Source organism: Callospermophilus lateralis, chromosome 2 (assembly GCF_048772815.1).
Source record: "Callospermophilus lateralis isolate mCalLat2 chromosome 2, mCalLat2.hap1, whole genome shotgun sequence".
Taxonomy (NCBI): domain Eukaryota; kingdom Metazoa; phylum Chordata; class Mammalia; order Rodentia; family Sciuridae; genus Callospermophilus; species Callospermophilus lateralis.
Genome location: NC_135306.1, coordinates 62117765 through 62135908, shown reverse-complemented (window position 1 = coordinate 62135908; position 18144 = coordinate 62117765).

Genomic DNA, 18144 nt, shown 5'->3' with positions numbered 1-18144 from the left:
AATAAGGTGGGAAATATTATATCTTAAAAATCACACAATTGACTTTGGGGCCGACCTGCACAGGAGCCAAGGCCAAGGTTTGGCCCAGGACCACATTGCCAACTGGCAGACCCACCCTGCAGCCCAGAACCAACCTGTCAACCTGCAGACTCAACCGGAGCCCAGGCCTAGCCACCTCCATCTGGGACACTACAGCCATTGCCATAGCCCTCCCCACGAAGTAGCTTTCACCTTGGGACAACAGATAGGGCCTGGAGGTTATTGCATCTTCAAACAGGCAACCCACTCTTTCAGCCCCATCTCTAAAAGTGGTTACAGCCATCTTGGGACACTCCCACTGCTATCAAGTTACCTTTGCTATTGCCTCCACCACCTTTAGTTGTAGTACCATTTATCTCGGAACACCAGCCGGGGACTAGAAGCCCAACATCAAGGTGAGGTGCAGGTAATCTGCAGGGACACTACAAGATTATAGGATAGAAACTGTAATACCTCAGATCCGCACTATAAGAAAGGGAGGAGACATATACAAAACATGAAAAAACAAGGGAGGAATGTGCCCCAAACAAAGCAAGATACAATCATAATAGAATCCATGGACAGCACAGTTGATGAAATGTCAGAGAAGGAGTTCAGAATTAACATAATTAAAATGATTTGCTAATTAGAGAATGACCTAAGTAAGCAAATACAGGCAAAAATTGATCACTCCAATGAAGAGATAAGAGAGCAAATACAGGCCACTGTTGATCACACCAACAAAGAGGTAAAGGAGCAAATACAGGTAGGAAAAGATTACTTCAAGAAAAAGGGATTCTGAAAAAAAAATCAGAAATCTTTGAAATGAAGGAAACAGTAAATGAAATAAAACACTCAATAGAAAGCATCACCAACAGAAGAGATCACCTGGAAAATAGAACATCAGATAATGAAGACAAAATATTCAATCTTGAAAATAAAGTTGACCACACAGTGAAGATAATAATAAACCATGAAAGAAAGAATAACCAAGAATTATGAGATAGCATCAAAAGACCAAATCTTAGGATTTATTGGGATAGAGGAAGGCACAGAGATTCAAAACAAAGGAGTGCACAATCTCTTCAATAAAATAATATTAGAAAATTTCCCAAACATGAAGAATGAATTGGAAAATCAAATACAGGAAGTTTGTAGGACACCAAATGTACAAAATTAAAACAAATCTACACCAAAGCATATCATAATAAAAATGCCTAGCATACAGAATAAGGATAGAATCTTAAAGGCCACAAGAGAGTCAAATCAGATCACATATAGGGGGAGACCGATCTCAAAAGATTTTTCAATCCAGACCCTCAAAGCCAGGAGATCATGGAACAACACATACGAAGCTCTGAAAGAAAATGGATGCCAACCAAGAATCTTATATCCAGCAAAATTAAGCTACACATTTGATTACAAAATACAAACCTTTCATGATAAAAAAAAAAAAAAAGTTAAAAAGAATTCACAGCAAGAAAGCCTACAACACAGAGCATTCTCAGCAAAATATTCCAGGAGGAGGAAATGAAAAACAACAACAAAAATCAGCAAAGTGAGGAACTACACTAAAGGAAAGGCCAATCAAAGGAAAAAGCAAGTCAAGTTGAAAACCAAAAATAAACCAAAATGACTAGGAATACAAATCATATTTCAATAGTAACACTGAATGTTAATGGCATAAACTCATCAATTAAAAGACATAGATTGACATATTGGATTAAAAAAAAAAAAAAAAGACCCAACAATACGCTGCTTTCAAGAGACTCATAGGAAAAGACAACCACAACTGAAGGTGAAATGGTGGGGAAAAAACATGCCAATCACATGGACCAAGCAGGGGTTTCCATCCTCATATCAGATAAAGTGGACTTCAAACCAAAGGTAGTGAAAAGGGATAAAGAAGGACATTTCATACTTCTTATGGAATTTATACATCAACAAGACATAACAATTATAAATATCTATGCCCCAAATGATGGGGCACTTATGTATGTCAAACCAGCCCTTTCAACTATAAGAACAAGATAGACCACAACACAATAACACTGGGCGACTTTAACACACCTCTCTTACCACTGGATAGATCTTCCAAACAAAAACTAAACAAAAAATTATAGAACTCAATAATACAATCAATAAATTAGACTTAACAGACATACATATGTGTGTGTGTGTGTGTGCATGTATATATATATAATCCAGCCAGCCATGAGCAAATATACTTTCTTCTTAGTAGCACATGGATTCTTCTCCAACATAGACCATATGTTATGCCACAAAGAAAGTCTTAGTAAATGCAAAAAATAGTTACTACCCTGCATTCTATCTGACCATAATGGAATGAAATTAGAAATCAATGATAAAATAAAAAATAGAAGCTACTCCAACACCTAGAGACTACACAACATGTTATTGAATGGTGCATGGATAACAGAAGACATCAGGGAGGAGATAAATTCTTGGAGCTAAATGAGAACTTTGATACAATTTATCAAAATCTATGGGACACTGATGGAGGCAGTGCTAAGAGAAAAGTTCATTGCATGGAGTTCATTCATTAAAAGAAGTAAAAGTCAATAAATAAACGACCTGACATTACATCTCAAAACCCTAGAAAAAGAGGAACAAACCAACACCAAAAGCAGTAAGTAGTCCTTGAAACTAGCCAGAGCAATTAGACAGATGAAAGAAATTAAAGGGATATGGATAGGAAAAGAAGAACTCAAACTATCATTATTTGCTGACAACATAATTCTATATGTAGAGGATCTAAAAAAACTCCACCAGAAAACGTCTAGAATTAATAAATGAATTCAGCAAAATAGCAGGATATAAATACCCATAAATCAAATGCATTTCTGTACATCAGTGATAAATCCACTGAAACAGAAATTAGGAAAATTACTCTTTCACAATATCCTCAAAAAATAAAATAAAATACTTGGGAATCAACAAAAGAGGTGAAAGACCTCTACAATGAAAAACTACAGAACACTAAAAAAAAAAGAAATTGAAGAAGACTTTAGAGGATGGAAAGATCTCTGCTGTTCTGAGATAGGCAGAATTAATATTGTCAAAATGGCCATATTACCCAAAGTGTTATACAGATTCAATGTGATTCCAATTAAAATACCAACATCATTCCTTATAGAAATAGAAAATACAATCATGAAATTCATCTGGAAAAATAAGAGACCCAGAATAGCCAAAGCAATCCTTAGCAAGAATAATGAAGCAGGAGGCATCACAATACCAGACCTTAAACTATACTACAAAGCTATAGTAAAAAAACAGCATGGTATTGACCCCAAAATAGACATGTAGACCATTGGTACAGAATAGAAGACACAGAAACAAACCCACATTAATACAGTTGTATAGACAAAGAAGCCAAAAACATACACTGGAGAAAAGATAGCCTCTTCAACAAATGGTGCTGGGAGAACTGAAAATCCATATACAGCAAAATGAAACTAAATCCCTATCTTTCACCATGCACAAAACTCAACTGAAAGTGGATCAAGGACCTAGGAATTAGACCAGGGACCCTGCACCTAATAGAGGAAAAAGTTGGCCCAAATCTTCATCACATCAGATTAGGCCCCAACTTCCTTAATAATACTCCTAAAGCATAGAAAATAAAATCAAGAATCAATAAATGGGATGGATTCAAACTAAAAAGCTTCCTTCTCAGCAAAAGAAACAATCAATGAGGTGAAGAGAGAGCCTACATTTTGGGAGAAAATTTTTGCCATATACACATCAGATAGAGCACTAATCTCCAGAATATATAAAGAATTCAAAAAATTTAACACCAAAAAACCAACAACCCAATCAATTAATGGGTTAAGGAATTGAACAGACACTTCTCAGGAGAAGATATACAACTGATCAACAAATATATAAAAAATTTTCAACATCTCTGGTAATTAGAACAATGCAAATCAAAACTACTCTAAGATTTCATCTCACTCCAGTCAGAATGGCAGTTATCAAGAATACAAACAACAAAAAGTGTTGGCAAGGATGTGGGGCAAAATGCACACTCATCCATTGCTGGTGGGACTTTAAATTGGTGCAACCACTCTGGAAAGCAGTATGGAGATTGCTTGAAAACTTGGAATGGAACCACCATTTGACCCAGTTATCCCACTTCTCCATCTATCCCAAAAGGACATACTATAGTAATGCAGACACATCAATGTTTATAGCAGCTCAATTCACAGTAGCTTAACTGTGGAAGAAACCTAGATACCCTTCAATAGATGAATGGATAAAGAAACTGTAGCATATATACACAATGGAATATTACTTAGTATTAAAAGAGAGTAAAACTATGGCATTTGCAGGTAAATGGATAGAGTTGGAGAATATCATGCTAAGTGAAATAAGCCAATCCCAAAACACCAAAGGCCAGATGTTCTCTCTGATACATGGGGGGGCATGGGAAAAATGGAGAAACTTTGGGCAAAGGGGAGGGAAGGAGGGAAGGAGTTATGGGGGCAGGAAAGATAGTGAAATATGATGAACATCATTACCCTAGGTATATGTATGGCTGCACATACAGTCTGACACTACATCATGTACAACTGGAGAAATGAAAAGTTGCGCTGCAATTATGTACAATGAACCAAAATGCATTCTGCTGTCATAATTATCTAATTAAAATAAATAAACAAATTTATTTTAAAAATAGAGTTTGACACAATAAGTATCATTAAAGAGGAGCCACCATTTAATAATAAAATGTTGTACTTATCAGAGAGATACAGCAAAATAATTTTTAAATTTACCCCTAGTAAAATGGTTTCAGTTATATGAAGGAAAAATTTATGAAACTACAAAGAGAAATTATAAAATCTAAAAACTGAAATGAAGAGATTCCAATATATTTCTCAAGTACTGGTGATTATACTAAGCAAAATATTAAAAATATAGAAGATTTGAAAGGAACAACAACTAAATGAATAGATTTTTTAAATCCTACATTTAATACTTGAAAAATGCACATATTTTTCTCAAATATTCATTGAGCTATTACAAAAAGTGCTCATTTATCATTCCATATAGGAAGTTTCAATAAATTATTATACAGAACTCATTTTGTGCTCACAAAGCAATTAAGTTAGAAAACAATAATAAAAGATATTTGTAAGTTTCTCCATAATTTGAAAATATTGAAACAAACTTATTTAATATATAATTTGGGTCAAAAAATAATGCTGTAAATTTTAAAATAGTAAAAACCAAATGCTAATGCAAATACTATCTACCATGTTCTGTAAGATACAGTTGAGGGATTCTTTAAGGGAAATTTATTAATTTAAATGCTTATTTTAGACAAGGAGAAAGGTTGAAAATTAGTAAGCTATGTTCAACTTAAGAAATTAGGGTGGAAACAATAGAATAAAAACAGAAAATCAAAGTAGAAAGAAATAGATTAAAAAGATAAAAACAGAAATTCACACACAAACACACAAAGTAAATAAAGAATCCACAAAAATTAAAAGCTTTCTTTTTGAAATATAGAAATTTTTGCTGAAATTAACCAAAGGGGGAATAAAGAGAAAGCACAGACAGACAATATTAGGATTTGAAGAAACATAATTAAAGGCAAGTCAAAGATTTTTTTTTCTTCCTCTCTTATTGTTGCCCAGACTGGCTTCAAATTTGCAATCCTCCTGACTCAGACTCCCATGTAGTTGGAATTGCAGGCTTGTGCCACTGCACCCAACCAAAGATTTATTTCTAATCAACTATTTTTAATCAAATTAGACCAAATACTTGAAAACTTGAGTGAAATGAAAAAAATTTCTGGAAAGATAAAACTTACGAATACTTACTAAAAAATAAAAGCCAGAATTTTCTTGTAACTACTAAAGATATGCTATCAACACTTTAAAATATTCCCACAAAGAAAACATTTAGTTCAGCTATTTTTAAAAATAACTTATACCAGGCTTCCAAGAAAGAGATTGTTCCAATTTTTAAAAACAACTCAGAAAAGAGGGGGAAGAAAGGACTATGATATAACTCATTCTATAAAATTAACATATCCTTGATATCAAAACCAAAGAACTGTGCAATAAAGAAATATTTTGGCCAGGTACAGTGACTCATGTCTATAGTATCAGCTATTTGGGAGGTTGGGGCAGGAGGATCACAAATTGGAGGCCAGCCTGGGCAATGTAGGGAGACTGTGTTTCATAATAGAAATTTAATAACAAAAGGACTGGGGTGTAGCTTAGTGGAAGAATGCTTGCCTAGCATGTGTGATGCTCTGTGTTCAGTCCCCAGTTCTGCAAAATAAATAAATAAATAAAGGAAGAAAGAGATTAAGGGCCAATCTTAATCATATATAGAACTGCAAAATTAAAATAAAATACCAATACAACAAATCCAAGAGTTTATTTCAAATAGATAATACACCACATGTTGAGTTTATCCAGAAATACAAGTGCAGTTAAACATTAGGAAATAGAAAAATAAAATTCATCACATTAACAGACTAAAGGGGGAAAGCATGATAATCTCAAGAGATGCAAAAAATAGTCAGAAGCAGACTCTATAAAATCAGTAACAAGACAAAAAAGTTCTACTTCTATTCAGTATTATTCTGGATTTTCTAGAAAGTGCCTTAAGGCAAGAAAAATAACAAAGATTGGTAAAAGAAGTAAAAGATAGAAGTTATCAAGTATCTTTACTTTTTAAAATAAAATTGTCTACATAGAAATTCCCAAAGAGTCAATAGATAAATTATTATTAATAAAATAATTAATTAATAAGAAATTTAATTTCTTATTAATTAATAAAATTAATAAGAGAGCTTATCAATGTCTGAATAGAAAACCCATACACGAATATATTTCTTTTTTTAAAATATTTTTTTAGCTGTAGATGGACACAATGCCTTTATTTTATTTATTTATTTATTTATTTATTATGTGGTGCTGAGGATGGAACCTAGTTCCTCCCACATGCTAGACAAGCACTGTACCGCTGAGCCACAACCCCAACCCACAAATATATTTCTAAGCATTAGCAACAAATAATCAGAAACTATGATTTGGGGGAAAAATGCTCTTAGTTCATAATAACAATAGAAAAGTACAAGTCAAATCTTATGAAGTTATACAAGCCCTATTTGGAATAAATTCTAAAACTCTATTTAAAACATCAAAGAAGTTCTAATCCAGAGATAAATAAAAGAATGTCCAATAGGAAGACTTTCTATTGTAAGGTTACAAGTTCTTCCCAATTTGCTCAATAGATTGAATGTAATTTAATTCCACATCACACTGAATGTTTTTCCTAAGAAACTGACAAGCTGATTCAAAAACGTGTATGGATGAGCAAAGATAAAAAGTACAACAAAGACTTTTGGAGAAAAATAAGAAGATTTACCTTTTGCTACTTAAAGACTTTATAATAATGAGGAGAATGTGGTACTCATGTTGCAATAGACAAGTGCATTAATAGATAATGGGAAAGAAATAAACCCACACATATGTGAACATAATATGCAACAGAGATGGTATTTTCTGTGTTGTGGAAAAGAAGGATTAGTTAGTAAGTGGTGCTGAGACAACATCAGGAAAAGGAAACGAACTCCTAGCTGACACAATTACATAAAAAGTCATTTCTAGATGTATTCAAACCTTTGATGTGAAAACTGATATTTTAAACAACCAGAAGAAAATATAGAGCAATCCCTTTATGATTTGTGGTAGAGAAGACGACAGACAAAAACGCACATATGTACACAACTTACCTAAAACAGAAGATTGACAATTTTGAATAGAGTAAGGGTTTATGTTCTTCAAGAGAATCCACAAAAGAATTTGTGGATATGCCAAAAACCAGGAGTAGATATTTGCAACCTATGTAACTATCAGTACACTGGTAAACGTTTACAACTCAGCTTTTGCTAGAGAGGAAAAAGGGAAAAAAAGTGTGTGTCTGTGTGTGTGTGTGTGTGTGTGTGTGTGTGTGTGGCGGGGTGGGGGAGGGGCAAGAACGGGGTTTAGTGGGGGAAGGGTTTCATGAAAATCCAAGGGAGATCAGTAGAATAGTGGAAAGAAACCAGGGAGTGGGAGCAGGGGAGGGGGTGGGGCGGGGGGCGGGGGGCAGGGCGGAGTGCTGGGGAGTGATGTTGACCAAATTATATTATTACATTGCGTACATGTCCAAATCTGCAACAACAAATTCTAACATATGTGCAACTATAAAGTACCAATTTAAAAATGTGAAGAATAAAAAAGAAAGAAAGAAAGAAACTTACTAGAATGCAATGTTGTGTTTTGTTGTTTTTGTTTGGTTTTGTCCTTGTTTTTCATTGGATCATATCAAAGACATGTATTAAAAATTTCCATAAGACATTAAAAATACTATCTGCATTTCTCCTCTAGCCACTGTCTATACACATAGACATGTACTATGCTTTATAATTAAATAATTTAAAACTAAAAAATAAAAAATATAAACAGAATACAGCTTTTTCAGAGTGGGGAGCTATTGTCTGAATTTGATGATTTCCAAAATGGAAAGACTTATTCCAAGCCACCAACATGATGGTACAGTTGGGAAGAAATACACAAAATCTCTCTGCGGAGATTGTTACAAGCCAGCTCAACACACCATGGCACAAAATTCCAAAAGGTTTGTTTCCAGGATATATTAAGAATGGTTTTTATATATCAATAATTAAATGGCCAACAATGCCACAGAAAAATGAATCAAGGGCATGAATAGTTATTTTGCAGAAGAGAATATATGAACTAATAAGGAAAATATTAAAAGTTTCTTCATTTCATTGGTCATCATATAAATGTAAATTAATGTTAAAAATAAAAATCATACTCTTCAAATGGATGAAAATTAAGAGGTATTGTGCTGGTTGTAGAGGCACACACCTGTAATCCTAGCAATTTGGCTGAGGTTTGAGGCCAGCCTGGCAATTTAGCCAGATCCTGCCTCAAAATGGAAAAAAAAAAAGGGGTGGAGAATGTAGCTTAGTGGTAGAGTACCCCAGGGTTCAATTCCTAGTACTATATATATATTAAGTAGCTGCAAAAACATCCTTCAAGGGGAAAACTTAAGCAATGCTAGTATGAGTATCTGTTGGCACAATCACCCTGTAATGTAACTTGGCAGTATCTTACCAAATTGAACATTTGCATATCTTACAATCCAGCAATATATACTCTCAGGTATGTATTATAGAGGAATTCTTGTACGGGAAAACACACATGAATATTTGTAGTAGCACTTCCTGTAATAGTTAAAAAATATCCCAAATGTATCAATGTGGTTTGGTTCAGAATTACTGAATCATTAAGAGAAACAGGCATAATAAGGGGTTTTTATTATAGCAATTTGGCTTATGCAATTATAGGAGCTGGTTATACTTCATATGTGAGGCTGTTGTTTCTGTGTCTGCCACTGGAGCTTACATCCACAGGACAAGCAATAAGAATGTGGAGTGGAAAATCGAAGACAGACTGGAACCCTTGAGTATAGATGGAATACTTAGTCCCTAACCTCCTCCAAACCTCTATTGCCATTTTTTTCAGTGCTGATGATTGAACTCAGGATTTTGAACATGCTAGGCAAGTTCTCTACCACCAAGCCACATCCCCAGCCTGTATTACCATTTATCAGGGAGTTAAACACACACCTGACCCAAGAGTTGGAAAAGATGAAGATCCAGAAGGAGTCAGCGGAGTCATGGACCCTGCACAGAACTCCTGAGTATAAAGAAATATCGTCATTTTTTATTTCCACTCTCCATGTTAGGCACAAAATGTCTCTAGAAGTTCAAATGTTCTATTTTCACACAAGAAGTCTCCAGGCCCAGAGAAGTGAAGGGACTTGTAACCTGGAAGCATATTTTTAAAATTTATTCTTATGCAACTGAAATTCTTCTCAAAGGAATGCATGTTAGTTATTTCAGATCTGGGTTCAAGCTATGCCTCCTTTCCAAGGGATCTTGCTGGCTCATGTGCTTGTGCCTGTTGCCTTCAGTAATAATACATAAGAGGGATTAGGGAGCTTTGCAGGAATAATTCTACTTATTATTCTCCAAAGGAAATTCTCATTCCATTACAAATAGATGTGAACTTAGGACTGATTTCTTCCAGAATCGTTGCAATTTAATCTTATACCTCAATTTGAGCACCCAAATGTCCACTTTATTTAAGTGTGGATTGCTAGATTTGAGCTAAGGCTGAGTTCACTATTCTTTATATAAATTTGACACCAATTTGGTAATCATAATCCATAGCTACTCTGTGACTACTAATCTCAGGTTAAAAGAAAACACTAACAGCAGAGAAAAAGTACTTAAATTTTATTTTCATGTTGTTGGCTACTCATCTACAACAAGGGCTAAATCTATTACCAAAATGTAGCTTTAGAATTAAGACTTTTTTGTTTAAGAAGAGAATAAGTCTTGATGTTAAGAAAAGTAAACTATTCATTTACTTTGAGCAATGATATTATAACAAATTTGGTTAATCTGAAGAACATCATAGTAATATTAACTTGAAGTGACTTTTTATCTAAAAACATTACATTAAGAGTAATTAATCAGAAATTGAATGAAATTTCATCTGAGATGTTTTTTCTGTGATGTTTAGATTTTCAATAACACTTTAAATCATGTCAGTGAGTGAATTTAGTTTCACAAAATAACAAATTAGAAAGCAATGATTTAATTTGCATTTTTCTGCAAAACTCTTATGAAATTTTAAATGATGAGATTCACTACTGCTTTAAAAGAAATTTTAATATGAAAATGTGGTTCATAGCCACCTCTTTCAGCAATGTGTTTTTTTTTTAACAAAATGAAATGTATCAGTATGTCTTTCACTTCTAATACTATGAAGTCACTATCCCTTTTCTTTTTTACTAAGTGATTTTTACTCTATTCCTAAGATAGTTTACAGAAAAAAAAACGTGTGGCCCCACATTTATGAATATTGTACTTAGTGTATTATAAACTGGTATGGTTACTATGTACAAGATAGAAAGGCAAACTTCCCCTCAAAGCAGTGATCATTAATATCAGCAGTCAATGGAGACATGGTTCTATAATGTCTGCTTAGGACTTTTCCTTACTCTTGCTCTTTGGGGCTTAGACTTCAGGAGTGGTACGTGCAGGTTGGCTCTGGGTAGCTGCCACAAATTGGGTTCTCAGGGAAGCAGCATCTGATACAGAGTTTAAGCCTGTATTACCATTTATCAGGGAGTTAAACACACACCTGACCCAAGAGTTGGAAAAGATGAAGATCCAGAAGGAGTCAGCAGAGTCATGGACCCTGCATGACTAGGGAGTGCTCCTGAGATCAGACCAATCTATTGTCTAGGCATATATCAATATTAAAGAGAGAAATCATTCCCTCCACTCAGGACCACGGGAAGACAAATTCAGAGGGATATAAGTTCCACCTCTTCCTTCCTAGGCAGAGATTCTCCTTCTAGTGCCAATTTTGGAGACGTGTTTATTTTTATTAAGAAAGGAATCAAGCCAGAAATGGTGGCATGTACCTATAGTCCCAGCTACTCAAGAGGCTGAGGCAGGAGAATTGCTTGGGTCTAGAAGTTCAAGCCTAGCCTGAGCAACACAGCTAGGTACCCAACTCAAAAAAATAAAATAAAATAAAATAGGGGTTTGTAAATATTAGACTCCTGATAAAATTTTTTTTAATTTGGAATTTAATTTACAGTCTTAATGATCAGTGACTGATTTAGAAAAATACTGCATTGAACTGAAATAAATTTGCTATATGTTCATTTCAGTCACTATCTTAAGAATTAAAAATTTAGTATTTTCTGTTCTTTAGAAAATATAATGAATTTTCTTCACCAAGTTCTCTTTTGTTGTAGTTTTTATGTCCATCATGAGGGCTTTTGTGCCTTTGTATCCCTTCTTCAAATTTGTTCTTGTTTTTGAAAGTACAAATGTTTAACAACAAAGCAAAATCTAAGCAGACCCACCCAGCTTTTATATCCTGCATGGCTGAGCTTTAATGAAAGCTTGAGTTTTTCCAAAAGTCTGGTCTGCACTGACTGGGAAGGAAATGCCATGAGCATATGAACCATGTAATTTCATTTGAACTAAGGAATTCCAAAAATATTTGCTTATTGAAAGGGCAGTTATGTTTTTGTGTTGGAACTCGTTATGGAGAAGGGTAAGTACTAGTTCTTTCCTCCCTTAGAAACAAAAAACAAAATTAAAGACTGAGTGACTGAGTAGGAAAATAGCATGGAGAGGGTGAGCTAGCCCACTCTTCCTTGGAAGATCTATCTACTTTACAGAACCCCATCCAGCTTGAAGCCACCCTCTCCCCCACTGATTTTAATGCAGAGCTCTATCTGGCCTTGCCTTTAAGACTACTTGAACTGAGACCCAGATGTTTTGTCAGATCTGCTCACTGATGCCAGTGTAAATGCTGTGCCAGTAGCAAGATTGGAACTTCTGGAACCCTGCTGGGCAACCTGGTCAAGCAAAGCACATTTAGGTCCTCTTCAACTTTATGTCTCTGCAAGATAATCAGGTGTTAATGATATTAATAATTAGCATTTGGGGGAATATGTGCTATGGTTGCAATCACAATACTGGGTACTTTTACATGAATTGCATCATTTAACCTCTAAGACAATCCTTCCTGAAATGTGTGGGGGTTTTGTTTGTGTACCAGGGATTGAACTCAGGGATGCTTAACCACTGAATATTCCCAGTCCTTTTTATACTTTAGAGACAGGGTCTTGCTAAGTTGCTAAGGGTCTTGCTAAATTGCTGATGCAGACTTCGAACCTCCTGCCTCAGCCTTCTGAGCCATGTGCTACCACGCCAGATTCCTTCATGCAATTTTGAAGTTTAGAGAGATCAAGAACCAATGTTTTAAAATCAGTGTGTCTCCAGAGCCTTTGATCTTCTTCCCTATTTTATAATCCCTGGCTTTGGATAGTGAATCTTAGTATACTAGATTGGAATCTCAGATACTAGTATAGCAGATATAACTGGTGCCCTTGCCATGTCTCTTGGGCCTTACCAACTGCTGGCATCTAGACTACCTTGCTTAATGACTTTCTCTGCTGAATAGAGCTTCAGCTATGGGCATGAGTGTGTGAAGAGGTAAAGCCCTTAACTAATGAATGATAAAAGTTGGTATATAAATTTTCCAAATTCTTTGCTTCTCTGGTGGATTATTCAGAGGCCTGGGTTCTACACTGGTATTCAGAATTCCCCAGAGGGATTATACCTCAGTTCCTATAGTACTACCGGGCTGGAAAACACTCCCTTCTTTGGTTGCCCTTTTTATTTGTCTTCTTTCCCTTTGCCAGCACTCCCTAGGATCACCACCAAATCAATTCTCCCCTTGGGATCTGCTTCTGGGGAACCAAAACTAAGATCATAAGTAAAGGAAAGATGGATCTAAGAAGGAGAAGCCAAGTGGAGGCAGTGCTGTGTTTCTTGAAGGAGAGCATGGGGTTGCAATAGTAGGAAGCAGCTGACGGATGGTTCCCTGTTCTAGAAGGTGACTGTGTCTTTGTGAGGAAGAAAAGAAAGGTTTTGGAGGATTATGGAATGTGGAGACCCTGTTGAGTCTTGCCTGGGGACGTATGGTTCTTGCTGCAGACTGGCTGGGCACAAAATCACGAGCCACTTAAGCAGGAACAAACTTTATTTTTGAAACTGCCGCCAATGCCCTGTACGCTCCCGGGAAGATTGCCGACCGACGTACGTGGCATTCTCCTGGATCCCAAGAGGAAGTTCCTCCTCCGGAATTCCTCCTACTGCACTTCCCCAACCAATGGAAACTCTCCAGGAGTCCCGTAGCAGGCAGAGGTGAACAGCAGGAGTCCCATATCCATATGAATGCAAATCTTAACATAATCCTATCATCTCAATGGCTTGCTGGCATCACCTTTCAACCAAAAATGCCATGCATCATATTACTTGGCTGTGGCTCTTAGCAGTTCTTTCAGAAGTCATCTTTTGCTCCATACGTCTTTAACTTATAGTTGTCCAAAGTTCAAAAAGAAGTAAGAGAACCCGGGAAATGCAACCATTAATAACTGGGATAATAAAACAAGATAGGAATGCCAACATATTACTAATAGAGCATTGAGGAGGGCATAAGTAAATGAACGAAGGATACACATATAATTTTGGAGTATTTATAACTGAATATGTTACTATCTAACATGTTTCATTCAAAGTGAAAACTGAATGAAGGTTTTTCATACCAATTTTACTACACTTAAAGGATTGTTTCTCAGCTTATGACTCTATGGCCTTTGTTCATTAATTGGACTTCCATTGGTTTCCAACCATTAACATAAACTTGTTTTTACCTGCTTGAACATAAAAGGACATGGGCTTAATGATAAAGTATATATAGGTAATGACTAACTTCTTTTTCTAACCCACACATGACTGATCTAAACATGTGGTTTACCTCACCTGTTCAAGACAAAAGGATGGAAGGAGTCTTCCCATCCTTGACAATTCTTTTGGTTTTTATTATAGATGAATCTTGATAAGATTTCTGAGAAGGTTGTGTTTGCTTGGGGTTGGAGAGGTGTAGGTGAGGGGTAGAAGTTGGGTCACTGTTCTTCCTTGGAGTCCTACAGAAGATTGCCCTCTAACGAGAAGCAATAAACAGTAGCAAAATAAGACAAAAAATATAATGGACTCCTAGGAAACTGGGGAGGAGTCAATGAGTATATTTAATGAGTGTCTTAAGATAGGGTAAGGCTCTTCCTTTGATTTATCAAACATTAAATGACACATTTGAATTAATGTTGCTAAATATATGATCTTAGCCAGGTACCGTGGTGGCACATGACTATAATCCCAGAAACTCAGAGGCTGAGGCAAGAGGATCACAAGTTCAAAGCCAACCTCAGCAATTTGGCGGGGCCCTAGCGACTTATCCAGACCCATCTCAAAAGAAAAAATAATGAAGCTCAATGGTAGAGCACTCCTGGGTTCAATCCCCATTACTCCCCAAAAAAGTCATGGAAATTGTTTATTTCTAGAGTTTTATTCAATGGGGGTTTATACTTCTTGAGCAATCAGATTAAACCTAGCAGAAAACACAAAATAATGGATAAGAACAGGACAGAGGCTAAAACTACTAAATTCTGGAATGGTTGTTAAAAATGCACAGAATTTGCCAGCCACAGTGGTTCACACCTATAATCCCAGTGGTTTAGGAGGCTGAGGCAGGACAGTCACAAGCTCAAAGCCAGCCTCAACAATTTAGCAAGGCCCTAAGCAACTTAGCAAGATCCTGTCTCAAAATAATAAATAAAAAGGGCTGGGGATGTGGCTCGGTGGTTATACACCCCTGGGCTTAATCCTTGGTATCAAAATAAAACAAACAAATAAAATAATTTGACATTAAGTTCATTGATATATACAGGAGACAGAGGGATAACACACTGACTATGAAATCTTGGCTAAATTAATGAAGACTTATATGTCTGAAAAGAGAGGGATAGGAATGAAGATTGAGAGAGGTGTCTGATCAGAATTATTGTGCACTCTCTGTTGTCTCATGTTATGGAGTTAAAAAAACTTTCTCTTTCCAACTCCTTCAGCTATTTTAATAAAAAATAAAAATTTTTTCATGTATTATACTGGGGAACTGGTTGAGACATGGTCAGACAGAACAACTGTTGTTGTTGGCTAATTTAAGTCTGTGTCCAACCAATTTTCATTTCTAAGAAGACCAAGTCAGGTGCTGTGGTGCCAGCATTCTGAGACTAAAGCAGAAAGATAATTGAGTCCAAAAATTTGACACAGCCCAGGCAATATAGTGACACCTGTCTCAAAGAATGAGGAAAACAGACCAAAGTGAAAAGAAAACATGGTAATTCTTTCCCCATTTTTCTAGGTTAGAAACCATAAGCTCTTCACTTTATTTTCTAATTTGGGCCAATGCTCCAGCCCAGAAATCCCATTTCCACCCACTAAGGCTTAATAATAATAGGCTGCCTTTATGGTTAATTAAGTGATTCCAAGTAATACTTAACACTCTGATCTGTGACTAGAATTGTGGACAAGATACATTGGTTAGTCACATGTAATCACAGTTACTGAGATACACTTTAAATTTAAATGTCTGCATTTTTAATATTGAAAAGTTTGCTTTTACCAAAGACCAACCAACTTGTGCTGTATTTGCACCATGAAGAAAGAGGCCCTGGTCATCACTGAGAACTACTCTAAGCACTGTTCTACACAAACACATACTTGGGTAAGGATATCACCATTATTAAGCAAGAAGTTCCACAACAATATAGCAGATTACATCATAGATCTGATGAAGTGGATTGAGAGAGGCCAGGTAAGGCATATCTCTATCAAACTGTGGGAGGAGAGATAATTATGCTCCTGAAATCTCCACCCTGGATCAGATCATCAGATCAAGCTCAAAATTAGCCTAGGCAACAGAGTAAAACCTTGGGGGGAGGAGGAGAGGAGGAGGAGGAGGAGGAGGAAGTGGAGGAGGAGGAGGAGGAGGAGGTGGTATCTGCAGGGGTAAAGATTCATAAACCAAATTAGTATCATCTTCAGTGCATATTATCATAGGCTATTATAAAGGTCCCCAAATATTAGAAGTGGTAGTCTCAGAACTAAAATCCAGCCACAGTTCTGTCATCAGAAGCCTATGAATGTACACAGGTCCTACTTTTAGTCTGGTGACTCAGGGGACCTTTTTATCCTAATCCTTCTCTCACTATTCTTGGGACTATGCCTGAAACTCCACATTACTCCCTTTGATTTGCCAGAACTGCAAGGCCTATTTAAAGCAGGCCATGTGGGACATTATCAATCATGAACAACTTCACTGTTTTAAATACCTTTTTTCTCATTACAAAAGTAACATGAATTCATTATAATTTGGAAAATATTAAAAATCCCAGGAAGGACATACTAAGCACCCAAAAGTCAAAGAACTTTTAAACACCAATAGAATTGTCTTCTTTTGGTAGGCATATAAATGCATTTTTTTTTCACAAACAGGGGATATTTTATGTCTTTATTCTGTTTTCAGTACTTTATAATATATAATAAATGTACTTCTATGAAATTATTCTTTCCAACACACTTTTAATTTTTTTTGCAAAACATATCATTGTAAGAGGATAATACTTGATGTCTTTTGGAAGACCAAATATTTTCTCTCACACCTTTGTGGGGTACAGTTTTAAAGCTACAACTCTATACATATCAGGATTGATTTCCTTAGAAAATAAGCATAAGAAAGAAATAGTTTGTTCCAAATGTATGCATATTTTTAAGATCTCTTTTTTATTTTATTTTTTGAGAGAGAGAGATAATTTTTTAATATTTATTTTTTAGTTTTTGGTGGACACAACATCTTTATTTTATTTTATGTGGTGCTGAGGATTGAACCCAGCTCCCCGTGAGTGCCAGGCAAGCGCACTACCACCTGAGCCACACCCTCAGCCCCTTAAGATCTCTTTTTTATATATAGAACACCAACAATCCTTTAGGAAAATTGCGCCAAATTATTCTCCCATCCACAATATATATGTATGTATATATCTTCCTTCACTCTTTAGCAATTTAAAAAACTTCTAAATAATTTTTATTGTTCTCAAGTTTGACCTCACTTCCCAACTTTACAATCTAATTCCCCTGCATCTCCCTTTGTAACATTTAAAATTTACAAAATAATTTTAATGCATTTGTTGCACATAACAAGTGTAGTAAAGGTGCATGATCCTGTTTCCATGAACTCTTACAAACATCATTTCTTGTAATAAAAAGTCTTAGTTTGACAGGTATAAATATGCACCATTTAACTTTTGCTTATCAACTTGAATCTTAGCTCAGAATGGAGTCCAATAAGTTTGACTAGACAGTGTTGGTGGTAGAATTCAATAAGTCTGATTAGACTGTATTATGCTCCTGTATTATGCACCCTGGATTAGATCATTGGAGTAGATCCCCATACTAAGGAAATACTGAAGGTTTTGGACTTCTGTTGTCTGTCTAAACTGCAGGTCACTCAGACTGAATTTTAAAACATCACATGGAGTCATTTCAATCTGTTTGCTATGCTGTGATATTTTCAG